The 12,991-nt window shown below is 38.4% G+C and overlaps 1 pseudogene; it reads left to right on the top strand.

Moving 5' to 3' along the window:
• Positions 1 to 936: 936 nt before the first annotated feature.
• The window catches only part of LOC137991891 (ankyrin repeat and EF-hand domain-containing protein 1-like), a 23,245-nt pseudogene continuing 11,190 nt past the window's right edge, over positions 937 to 12,991 (top strand).

Here is a 12,991-nt window from a genome sequence, read left to right as displayed (position 1 = left end):
ACATTACAAGATGCGCGGCATTCAGTTTTGTGATAAACAATGCAAAGAAAAAGAGGAATCTGTTACTTGGCCTGTATTTCCTGTTTGAAAGTAAGCTTACTTGTATTACAGGGATACAATCTTTACAATGCAAATCTTATTTTATTCACGAAATTCTATTCACTGAAAGTGGCCTTTCCCAAGGATCCTCTTAATTATCAACCCGTAAATATATATTTGTTAAAATTAAAATACACAAGAAAACGAGAATACGTTGGTTAATAAGGTCTTAAAACTTGCTGAAACTTTGCAAAATTATGAAATATCTACATATAAATTAACGTTAAGGCCATGTGTTATTAACAATAGGCATTTTCAAAAAATTGTGCAGAGTTTTGGCCTAATCTTAATTAAGCCCCAAATTTCTGGCAGATGGACCCTGGTGGTAGTGCCCGGTAAAAATGAAAATTTTTTCTTTAATGTAAAGGGGACATATACGTTTGAGTGGTTCTTCCAAAGTTAGGGCATCAAGTAAACAGATTAAGTTCAGCATGCCAACCAATTTATGCCTCTGGATGATAATTATTTGTTGAGGTGAAAGTTCACATTGAGCTAATCTAACAGTACATGTATTTGGGTGTCCAGCATGCATAATGTTTTCGACATTTACTAATTGTCTGAGATCAAGCAAGATTAGTAGGTCCACTTGAACAATAAAATGACTGATCACAGATAAGCCAGTTTATCTAATGAGACCTATAATTTATACCAAGTTAAACCTCAATAATTGATGACCTCATCAAGTTTTCAATTTTTCTTTTGAAATCACAGAACCCGAGAATGGGGAGACTGGACGTCATTTAGCAGCTTGTAAGAATAATGAAAAAATGATTACTTTACTGCTCGATCTTGGTGCCAGCCCAAACATGGTGGACTTAAAAGGACGCAGTGCCTGCTATGCGGGCTGCAGAATTTGGTCATGTCCAAGCATTGACTCTGTTGACAGATGCAGATACGGACTTGACAAGTAAGGAAGTTACACAGCATACAGGTTTTGTAAAAAAATTGAATAATTAGGAAAAAGATAATAATTATTATTATCATGCTTACATGCTTTGCTTATTAGTCTACTAATAAATTTATGTTCCTGGTCCTTATCCTAGAAGACTTGAAAGTCTTCACCCATTATGGTGTAATTACAAAAGCAGCACTTATTTTTGAATAAGACACTGAGTACCAGTCCATACAGAGTTCAAACCCGCTACATGTATCTCCTGCACAGTATTCCGATTGCCAACCATTTGGAGCCAAATTGGCAGTTATGGTTTCTGGTGATACCCTCGCTGGTTTCTAATAGTCCATCATCATTACGGGCTTTATTTACTCAATCTCATCATGGCAAACCATTTTATTACAATATGAAATGTGTCATTATCAAAAACCTCAAGACCTTGACTAATGAATCTGAGGAGATGACATTGGGAGGGAACTTTTTGACACATGATTTATCTTGAAGGAAGTGTTTGTTAAGAGACTGGAGTTAATACTTTACAACTAATTATTTTTCTTTGCAAATAGTGAGGAGACCTGGATGGAAAAGGAATTCTGTTCTACTGTATCCAGCCCACTAAACGTCATTTAGAGTGTCTACAAATTGCCGTAAGACATGGCGCAAGCATTAATTATGTGGTAAGTGCCATTTTTCTTTGTCTCAAAGCATAAGTTACAAATAATAAGTTTTTTATACCATTATTTATTTATTGTGTAATCTTGTCTTTTTTATCCGCCGCATTCAGAATAAAGAAGGCCAACCTTTATTGTTTGTGGCGGCAGAGGCTGGGCTTGATGACATTGTTGCGGCTTTGCTTATAGCCGGGGCAGATCCCAACAGTGTTCATATGGTAGGTTCCCTAAAGTATGTTGAAGATAAATTTAGAAACCCTGTTCATGTACATGTAACTTATTAAAGGTTACAGTACTCAAATGACACTCAATCTGCAATCCACCGACATGTGGACCCTCTATCGACTGCGAGTCAACCACTGGTCTACCAATAAAGACCGTCAACTGTCAATCATTGAAAATCCACTGATACATTACCGACATTTCGCCGTCATATTATTGATGCTTGATCAACTTTCTGTCATTAGCCACCCCGATTTAATTCGGCCGTAACTCAATCCACATATCGACTGATGTATCGGTCGATACGTCAGTCTTTATTTGATCAGCAGTCGACCAACCAATGATTCACAACGATCACTAGTCGATCTGCAAAGCTATACGTGAAAGCCCTTGCAAATTCCAGGGGCACCCCACAGGAACATGCAAAAATGGGTAAGACCACTGGCAGCATTGGCTTGAGGTTAGCCTTGCCTAAATTGCATTTACAATAGCCACATTCAAAAACACTTTTGAACCTACTAAATAATAAATTATTATTATTGGTACTTTGGGTTTTAGACATCTGGTCGAACAGCTTTACACGCTGCTTGTGCTACTGGTAGCGTAGGTTGTGTTAGGGAGATCTTGGAGGCTGGGGCTGATTATGACACAGTGGATAGTGAAAATTACCATGCCGCCCATAAAGCAGCACTGAATGGTCACTTTGAAGTCATTCGGGTGCTGGCAGCTTATGGTGCAGATCTTGGTAAAGTTGCGTCTGATGGGAACACTTCTCTACATTATGCTGCACAGAAGGGATTTGGACCAGTATGCAAATTCCTGGCACAGAGAGGTGATTTTGCATTCTGTTAAAATTATCAATTTTTTATTGTTGAGAATACATGTATTATAAAGATGAAGTTGATGATTTTGGTAAAAATGCATACCATAACTAATTAGCATTTAGACTGTCTCACATTTGAAGTACAATGTAATGTTTAAAAAACAAGCAACAGTTTTTGGATCCGATAAAAAGTGTGCTGCAAGTTTTTTTAGCAGCTTCAAAAACATTCCACAACTAGTGTGTCCCTCTGGAGTCCAAACAAAAATTCAAATTCTTAGAAGAGAACATTTAAGCAGACAAAGAAAACAAGTTTGTACGTGTATGCTTTATACATTAATTTAAAAGAATTCTGATGAGGAGTGTTTTATTAGTTATAAAGCTCGTGCACATGTTTTTTTATCGGCAACCTGATAGGTGGTTTTGCTCTTGAATAGTCCATTTTACAGTTGTGTGCTTATAGTTACATGTACCTGGCCTATGAATGAAGTGAGGCTGGAGTTGACTGTTTTGATTGAAAACTCACTACTTTTCTTAATATGTAAATTCTTACTAAAACATCATCATTAACATAAGAAAAGGAGGGAGGTCTGTATCATAACAAGGTCAACACCAGCCTCACTTTCATTTAAAGGCCAGGTAACTAAGCACACAACTGTAAAGAGGTCTTTTGGTAATGAGTATTTGAATGTTGGATAATTATATACTACCGGTAAGTCTTGTATGTATGCTTCACATTAATATCAATGACTAATCGAGTTTCAATGAACAGGTTGTCCATCCACATTAAAAAATAAAGAAGGGAAACCCCAAGACTGTTGGCAAAGGATAATGATCACAAAGAGGCACTTAAAGAATGTCGCAAAGCTGAAAAACAGTCTGCTAAGCTAGCAAAAGGAGGCAATAGGACAGGAGAACCATATGCCATAAGAGTAAGTCCACATTGAGTTAGCGGATTACTGTGTATTTAGCAGGCTTGATGTGGTAACCAAGAACTGAAGAAAAATATCATGATCATGATGCTACCACCTGAGTCTGCACAACAACTTACTCCAAGCTTGTTAGCTGTGTTGCTTTTGAGTATCGCCTGCCAACCAATACTCTGGTCCAATCTAGCGTGTGCTCTTTTGCACTCAGCTCATAGTACTGTGTGACGTTCCCTAGTCACACAATCACCGAAAGTTGCACAGGCTAACCTAACGCAAAGCTATGCTCCCCTATTACTGCCAACTTGAGTCAATTTTTGCTCTTACAGCTGCTGTATCTAGTAGATTGCATACTTAATGTAAATGTACGTGAGGAACTGAGATCTATATTAACCTCATTTTATCTGAGTGGTTGTTTACTAATAAGTGAACAGGCTCTTGTTGTTTTCTTCTGTTGATTTTATGGCCCTTTAACCATGAAATGAACTGGAAAAATGGTGTGCTGTACATATAACATATGTACTAAACCCTGAGAAAACAACATTGGTGACGTATTGGCACTGATACAATGTAAAATTAATTATTTTGCTGGTAGTAATCTCAGGAAATCCAGCCAGTTATTAACTGGAGGAAATTCTCTGATCAGGGTATGAATCCATTCCATACATGTACATGTAGTTGTATAATTTACCAACAGAGCTGTGTCTTTACCAGACAGTAGTATGTGGTGCTGGTATTAAACCCCTTTTCTCCTTGCATTGACCCCAGCCCCGTTGTAGAGTAAAATTGTTAGACAGAATAAAATCTGCAAGTCTCACTCTTAGGGCTGTTCAAAAGGTTTAAGGTCTGATTTTGCAAAGTTATAGAAATCACAATCATACAAGTACAATCGGTTCAAAAAGTGCTTTATTATTTAGTTACTGTGGCCCCTTATGATCAGTAATGAGACATCCGTGAATGTCAATGGCTGAACATGACTGTTTTCAGTTTACTTTAGTTTTAAAAGTAACTTTCAATTTTCTTACAGTTGTTTCTGATATTATTCTGCTGCAGCTCTATGACTGGATCCAAGAACACGAACAAAAAGTATTAAACATTTTTCATCAGTTTGATCCAGATGAAGATGGACGGAGAAATGGAAAAATCACAAGGGACAACTTTGTTATGTGCTTACAAACAATCAGTAAGTACATGTAAAGTACTTATCATAAAGCCTCAGATCTTACACCTTTTCTCCCTTCTTAATACTAAATAAAATTAATGTAGTATAATTTAATAGACAATTTTGTATGTGATGTACATTGTACGTCTATTTTGTGAGAGGAAAACCTCAATCAACTTGAAGCAATAATTCAAACTTATGACTTCATTTCACGCTCTCTGCTCTCTTTAAGTGTGCTGCCTAGTCACTATCATTGTTTTCTTGTCTACCATATTGAAAGTCCTAAAATGAAGTCTCACTGCCTACAGGGATGTGTCTCTAGTTTATTTTATTGTCAAGTGGTCCCTTTTTGTCCTGTTGTAGATTGCCCTCTGGAAGTAGACGAGTTAAATCAGTTGGCACAAACGCATGACACCAACAAAGAAGATGCTGTAGATTATGCCCTGTTTCTTACATGTAAAAAAATTATTAATAAGGTTTGTTAAACAGCTGTTCCTAATTTCCCTCAAAAAAGCTACACTACATTTTATTTTATGATCATTAAAGAATACTAGTCTTGATAGTCCCACTAGTCATTACACTGTACATGTAGCAGAACAAAAACCTCAAAACTAACTTTCCCAGTGGGCCAGTAAATGAGTTTTCGCTTGCATGCACTAAAATATTGCTTGCTCATCGGGAAGTCTAGGTGCCTTCGTCAAAAACCACAGGTTGAAAAAGTTAGCCAGGATTTTAACTTTTTCTCATCTTTGTCTTAGGTTTGGAATGGTTTCTGACTCAGAATAAATTAGCTTTTAGTTGTCTTATTGTTAATTAGATTTTAATTGGTTTTTACTAACAAAGTTTTAATTTAATGATGTTTTGTTGTGTTTTATGTTTTATAATTCATTTATTTTATTTCATAAATTTACACTGTATCTTATAACATTCTGAAGCACTTGTAACTGAATATATTTGTATAGAGGTTCACCCTATGCAAATATTGCTATTATTATTATTATTATTATTATTATTATTATTATTATTATTATTATTATTATAAAAACAACTATTTATTTCACTTACTTACATTAAAGAAACAGAAATGATTGATAATAAAAAAATTCAAAATTCTATAAAATTACGAATTCCATGATGCAGAGATATTAAAATCATACAATCGAATTATACTAATGACGGCTAAACCAGTGTCCATAAAACGCCCCGAGGATAAAAGCATATAGACCGTGTATCTCAAATATCCACACTATCTACAGTTATTTTACAGTCTAATGACTGTAAAATGACTAATGTCTAATGACTAATGACTAATGACATTCTTATTATTATTAATTTTTTTTATCATTATTTTATTATCAGTGTTATCGTTATTTATCAACTTGACACTTTCCAAAAGACTTGCTTAGTGCTCTGGGTTACATTTCCATTCCCTATCCACCTGGAATGTACTTTCCCTAGGAAATCCTACCCCAGATTTTCCTGCCTCAACTACTCCGTCATGACTGAATGTCTTTTCTGGTTTTCATGAATGTGCGGATAAATTGTGGATTGAGTGTATTCTCACTCTTTTTTGCAGCAATTTATGGTGGTGCTTGGAAAGGTAAGTATCATTTTGTTCTATTAATGATGTGCACAAGAAATGACTGTATTTTAAGAATCTACGCATAAGTGAAAGCAAAGGTCAAAACTACTGTAAATGAATGTTACAACAGAAGGGGAAGAAACACTGAACTCGACTCAGATAAATCTTAAAAATGCAATTTCTCTACAATAGTTGCGGTCACACTCGAAAGAAACACAGTGTAACACTAGTGTTGATGCTACTCTCTGGTGTTTTGAATGCCTAGGGAACACTGAACAATAGAACTTGATTTAACACTAGTGTTAACTCCCTAAATGCGACCCCAAGCAGTGTTGTCGTCTGATGATCAATTCGAAGAAAAAAAGAAATCTCGAATGATGTGCAAATTTTGGGAGCTTATATTTGAACAATGCCTGTCCAATCAGGTCGCCAATAAGTTCCTAAATGTCCTGAACATCGGTGCTTAACACTACTTCATCAGTCCTTTTGTCCAAATGATATTGTTATAGTTTGTAACAGTTTGCTTCAGAAACAAAATTAATATGTTGTAGTGTTGTTTTAGATTTACTTTTTTGCTGTAAGACACAATGGTTTTCTTTTCTAGAAAAAGAAGAAAAAAGGCGGTGGTAAAAAGGAAAGAAAAAGAAGGTAATGAAGTTGATAAATTAGTGCCCTCATAAACATATAGACCCTGTCGCTTTCCCAGATGTGGGCTTCAAAAGGAAAGGAACTTTAAGTGTTTAGTCGTTCTAGCGCCTCAGCACTAATTGGGGAGACTGTAAACTGAAATTAACAATTAACGCAAATCAAGTCATATGTTCGTTATTGAGGAGGCGGGAAAATCGGAGTACCCGGAGAAAACCTCTCTGAGCAGAGTAGAGAACCAACAAACTCAATCCACGTATGACGGCGAATCTGGGAATCGAATCCGGGCCACATTGATGGGAGGGTAGTGATCTTACCACTGCGTTATCCCTTGCACCCCTTGATTAACTGACCTCATTTTCTTTTCTTCTATTAGGGCAAGACGAAAATCCCCCTGCCAATCTGTACAGCCCCAGACGGCCCCCGCACACGACACGGGGGACCACCGGCTGACTTTATAGAGAGATATGTGGTGAGTGCATCCTGCTTCACTGTGCATGAGTTATTGCAATTAAGTCAGTTTCTTGCATCACTATCAGAATTCACTTCTTTGATAAATGCTTTTGCATAAAATTGATTATGGGATATTGACAATCCTCTTGTTTATTCTTATATCTAGCATTTCACTGACAATACAAGATTTGATCGTGACAATCCACCATCACATCCAATTCAAGATGATTCTGCGTGGTACCTAAATTTTCCAGGTGGGTATAGTTTCATGTAAACAACGTTGTCTTGTTTTGGAGGGGAGCCAAAAAACCGAAAGTTGCTAGGTGGATAGAATTACATAATTGCAGTTATGGCTCACAGTTTGCGTGACGCAGTGGCTAATTTATCCCTGATAGTCACTGTTGGGTAGAGACGACAAACAAACTCTGTCCATTTCTAATAAATCAAATTAGTCAGCTTGAAATTAAATCAAGCATTTGTTTTTCAGACAAGGAAAGTCTGAGGTATCTAGAGAAAAACCTTTTAGAGCATCGAGATCCAAACTCGACTCAGATCCATGTCGATTCGGGGAATCAAACCCAGGAAGGATCGGTAGAAGTTGAGGGTCCGAACCGTCGCGCCTTCTTTGCTCTTCATATTATATGCACATACGAATTGCGATCTTTTGACTATCGAGAAGAATTGCTTTATTTTAAATCTACATGCAAAGACTAAAGTAACACACAAAGAGCAAAACTATTCTCGACAGGTTATTTAAACTAGAATTAAACGTACTCACAAAAAATAACATGGAAATCAACGTAGACAAATTTGAGGCACGCGGAGTGCGGGGAAGAAAGAGAAAGATGTGCTGGCAGGGATTCAAGATAATTCCAGATTAAGAGCAAACTTGAGTGCTACGAAAGAAGACACTTTGCAACGCATGTCAATATTCGTCCCCTCGCTACTTTCAGGAATCTGCCGTAACAAGTCATTTAATTCAGTGCGGTTTTAATGGTGACATCTTTTTACTTGGGCAGATATTAGTTACATGAACATTAGTGATGCCGCTAAAGTTGGTGATTTAGAAACATTAAAGTCCGCATTTGCCCGAGGAGTGTCAGTTGATCAACGCGACAAGTATTACAAGACGCCGCTAATGGCGGCTTGTGCCCACGGAAACATCGATGTAGCTGCCTATTTATTACAGATTGGGTAAGTTACGTTGTCATGTTTCCTGTGTACGTGAGTGTGTATGTATAATGTAAGTTGTGTATGAAGGAACTACGAATTGAAAGTCCGGGAACTTATCCACTCCGCCACGCTGAATTTCGTGCATGTCCTAACGAAAATATAAAGATTTTTCGCTAGAAGGGAAACGTGAACTATCTTTCTGTTTTAGTCCACATTCTTTCAGAGTTTCATTTGTGAGCTTTTCAATCTGTGTTCTTTGGGCGTTCTGGCGCTCCTCATTTCATATAAGGCGCATGAGCTTTTTTATGTCTCTGATTGAGGTAAAAGACCTGAAGCTGTTCGTCGACAATATGGCAGACGCTCGAAACGTCAGCCATTTATCTTTTAACGTTGGCAATTCAACTTTTATCAACTCCTGTGGTGTATAAATGCATTAATTTGTTTTCTTTCAGCGCGGATATAAATGCAAAAGATAATTTCAAGTGGAGCGCATTGCACCATGCATGTCATTCTGGACAAGTGGATCTTGTTCAGTTTCTGCTAGATCGCGGTGCGGAAATCGATGCACAAACCATTAATGGAGGAACACCACTTATGAGAGCGATTGAAAGCTCCAGGGAAGCTGTAGTGGAACTTCTCATATCCAAAGGGTTGGTCGAAGCAATTTTTTTACATGGTTTTATTTTTCAATTAAAGCCTATGCTTTAGTTCTTTATGAACTTTATTCGCTACGCTTCGCACATTTTGAATCGTTCTTTTCGTTTTGGTATAAAGTAGTTTTTTGTACACAATTTGAAGTTTCTGAATGAGATTGCCTTAATTTGGTGTCCTTTCGCAAGACGTTCTGAATTTTTGAATACGAATTTTAGTGTTTCGATGATCCCCATCCACATAGGAACTCGGTCACAGAGAAAAAAGTATCCCTTCAATTTTAATCCGTCCTTGTGGGAGGCGTGGTGGCCTCATGGTTAGAGTGCTCGCGTCCGGATCGAGATCGATCGAGTGGATCGGATTGATCGGATCGGATCGATCAAGTGGTCCGGGTTCGGGTCCTGGCCGGGGAGATTGTGTTGTGTTCTTGGGCAAGACAGTTTACTCTCACGGTGCCTCTCTCCACCCAGGTGTATAAGTGGGCACCGGCGAATTTAATGCTAGGGGTTATCCCATCCAGGGGGGAGTAGAAATAATCCTAGTCGCTTCATGCTACAAGAAACCGGAGATAAGCGCCGGCCTGATGTGCCTTCTGGCTCGTAACAGGGACTTTACCTTACTTTTACCTTGTTTTCAGTGCAAAAGTCCAGCTTGAAAACAAAAAGGGGCACACTGCATTAGACGTGGCCAAGGCGTACGCGGACCCTCGAGTCGTCGCCATTGTTCAAAAGAGATGGGATGAAATACCGCCACCAGTGGACAAAAAGAAACGTAAGTAATTTCATCTTGTATAATAGAGTTTAAGTACTTGTGTGTCCAATCACAAGAGACGCCGACAATCGAGAGAGCCAATCGAAACACATTGCAAATTCCTTGCAGCCGTCGGTAAGCGCGGGAAATCGTAAGTCAGTTGCCTGTGATTGGTTGAATTGTAGTAAAAAAGTGCAATCCCAAAATTGCTTTCGATATTCAATATAACATGAAAAGCGATCCTACATTTTCGTAATAAACCGAAATCTTAAGTAATGTCACTGTTAATTTTTTTTTTTTGTCAAAAACAGCAGAGGACACAACCGTAGGTGTAGTACACACTCGGGCGTCCTCTGCCTCTTGTATCATAAGGGAACTAAAGCAACGACAACGGCGACGGCAACGAGAACGTCACAAATTTGCATATTTAGTGGGCAAAAACAATAGGTTTTCACGCCCCGCACGTGCGTTTTTCACTTTATAAATTTGTCCATTTCTTTGTCGTCGTCTGCAAAACAACAATAGGGAGCTTAAGATCTACGACGACGACGTCGACGAAAACGCCAGAAAACAATGATATCATTGGTTAAAAGAGCATAAATAATCGTGCTGCACGTGCGGCACGGATTTCAGCTCACATTTTTGCGGTTCTCTGCATGACGACGACGAGAAATCACTAAATTTTAGGTGTTGACGACAACGTGAGCATGCAACAGAGAATCTTTCATTCTCTATTTTCAGTCTGAAACCGCTCGTACCAATTTATTTTTAGGATACTTCGCCCACATTGTACGACATGAACGAGATGGAATAATCGCGAAAGACTTTTACTAGAGCAAAGTTCTATTTTGAGGTGTCGTTTTCGTCGATGTCGCCGTCGTAGATCTTAAGCTCCCTAATGTGAAATAGCCAAATTTGAGGTGTTATGAATAACGTCAGTACTTGAGGATAAATTTTCTCCCCTAAATTAAGCGCCGTTCCGACCAGTGTCACTTTTAAAGAACGACCTCACCCTTGTCATATTAAAAAGGTTGAAATAGTCACGAAGTGATTACTATAATGCTAATTTATATTTTGAGATGACGTTCTCGTTGCCGTCGCCGTCGTCGTTGCTTAAGTTTCCTATTTTTCCATCATGCTTAAATACATGTAATCTGTTGCCAAACAGGCCCATCACAACAAATATCTATTTATTTCAGTAAGTACTGTGTTCCCTGGTTATATGAGTATCGTTTTCGTTTTGTTTTGAAGCGAATATAGGCAGTCGGAATGCGCATCCTACATAAGCGCGAATCGCCGAGATAAAGTCGCTTCAAAATAAAGCGGGTAAAGTACGCTCTGGCACCCGACTTAAGTATGTGCAATACCTTAAGAGATTGACATTTTTACGATCTTGCCTCTCAACTGCGTTTATTTCAAGAAGTTGTGTCTGTCCCAAGGCTGATTACACTCGTAGGTTCTTTTTCCTATCAACTTGCGTTTTCCCGGCCATGTGATTTAGACGGATTGCGTTTTACAGTAAACTACTGAAAAGTTTTTTTAACTTGCTGTTTCAAAGGTTTGCGTTCAAGTTGTTTGCATGGTTTGTTTTTGAAAAGCTGTGTCATCTTTCGACAAATCCATTCTTAAGTTACTCTTTACTGTCCTGCAGAACAAGGCGCTTAGTTTCAATTAATTATTCTTCGCTGATCGATTTGTTTTGTCTTAATTCATCGCGACTACTTTCCTTTCTTCCCAGAGAGTTGCGAGCTTTTAGTCTTTGCTTTCGCTAACTTTTGTTCTCTGTGTATCCTTTACTTAAACTTTATTTTAATGAAGTTAATTCCTTTCTAACATTTGTTTTTTCGTCTTCTTTGTGTCTGTCAAGGATTCCTGCTCTCTTCTTTTTCCTCCTCAAACCTTGTTAAGCACACGCGAAGATCTTTATGGCAAAACACCTGGAATCAGGAGGCAATACCAAGGCATACACCTCTCTCCTTTTCTAACTCTGTGTTTCTTTACGATCGCGGTCTTTCTTCGACTCCCAAGAGGGCGTTTTGGTTTGAGTATCTTTGTGACAGAGAAGCCCCGACACTTGCTCAAATAATGAAGCGGCAGTGATCACACCAAAGAGGAAGAGTCGTGTTGTTGATAATAAGAAGTAACTGCATTCTTCAGTGTCTTTAACTTTGAGGAGTGGTGTCTTTGAAATTGGGCAGTGCATTTCCATCTTGTGTTTTCACGTGACGTCACTGCGGGCATGGTGGTTTTCCAAAACAATGTTTTCTGAGCCCGCGAGACTGAGCTGAGCACCCCCACCAAACCATTTTTTTAACGAAAACCGCTGGCCAGCAACCTGGAGGCTTGGGTCGAGGCGAGGCGGGGGACCCAAGCCCCCACTCATTTTTCGCACGCATTTTTTTCTCTTTCCCTTCTATCTGGGAGCTTGGAACAGGTTAGTGGAACGGCGGCCATGTTAGTGTACCCAACTAATCCTCCGGGAATTGAGCTCTATTATCATGCAAACGTTTTCTTTTCTTTTCTTTTCTGTGGCAAAACAAGGTTACTGATCACGTGAGTGAAAACACTCTATTAATTGTCTTTTGAATCATTGGGGAGTTTAATTAATTAAGAAACGACGATGGCTGCAGCAACGACAACGCCACAAAATTGGTTAAAAGAGGAAAAATAACCTTGCTACGCGAGCGGTACGCATTTTAACACATATTTGTGCGGTAAGTAATCTGCATAACAACGACTTAAAATCACCAAATCTGAGGTTTTGACGACAATGTGAATACACACACACACTTGAACCTTTCACTCTGCGGATTAAATCTGAAACCGCTCGTACCCAATTTATTTTTTGGATACTTCGCCCATATTTTACGACTTGAACGAGTTTAAATAATCGCGAAAGACTTAAGATTGTGCAATTTATATTTTGAGGTGACGTTTTGGTCTAC

The sequence above is a fragment of the Montipora foliosa genome, chromosome 2 (assembly GCF_036669935.1).
Source record: "Montipora foliosa isolate CH-2021 chromosome 2, ASM3666993v2, whole genome shotgun sequence".
NCBI classification, from domain to species: Eukaryota; Metazoa; Cnidaria; class Anthozoa; order Scleractinia; family Acroporidae; genus Montipora; species Montipora foliosa.
Note: the sequence above shows the minus strand (reverse complement) of the source record. Positions and strands in the feature narration are given on the sequence as shown.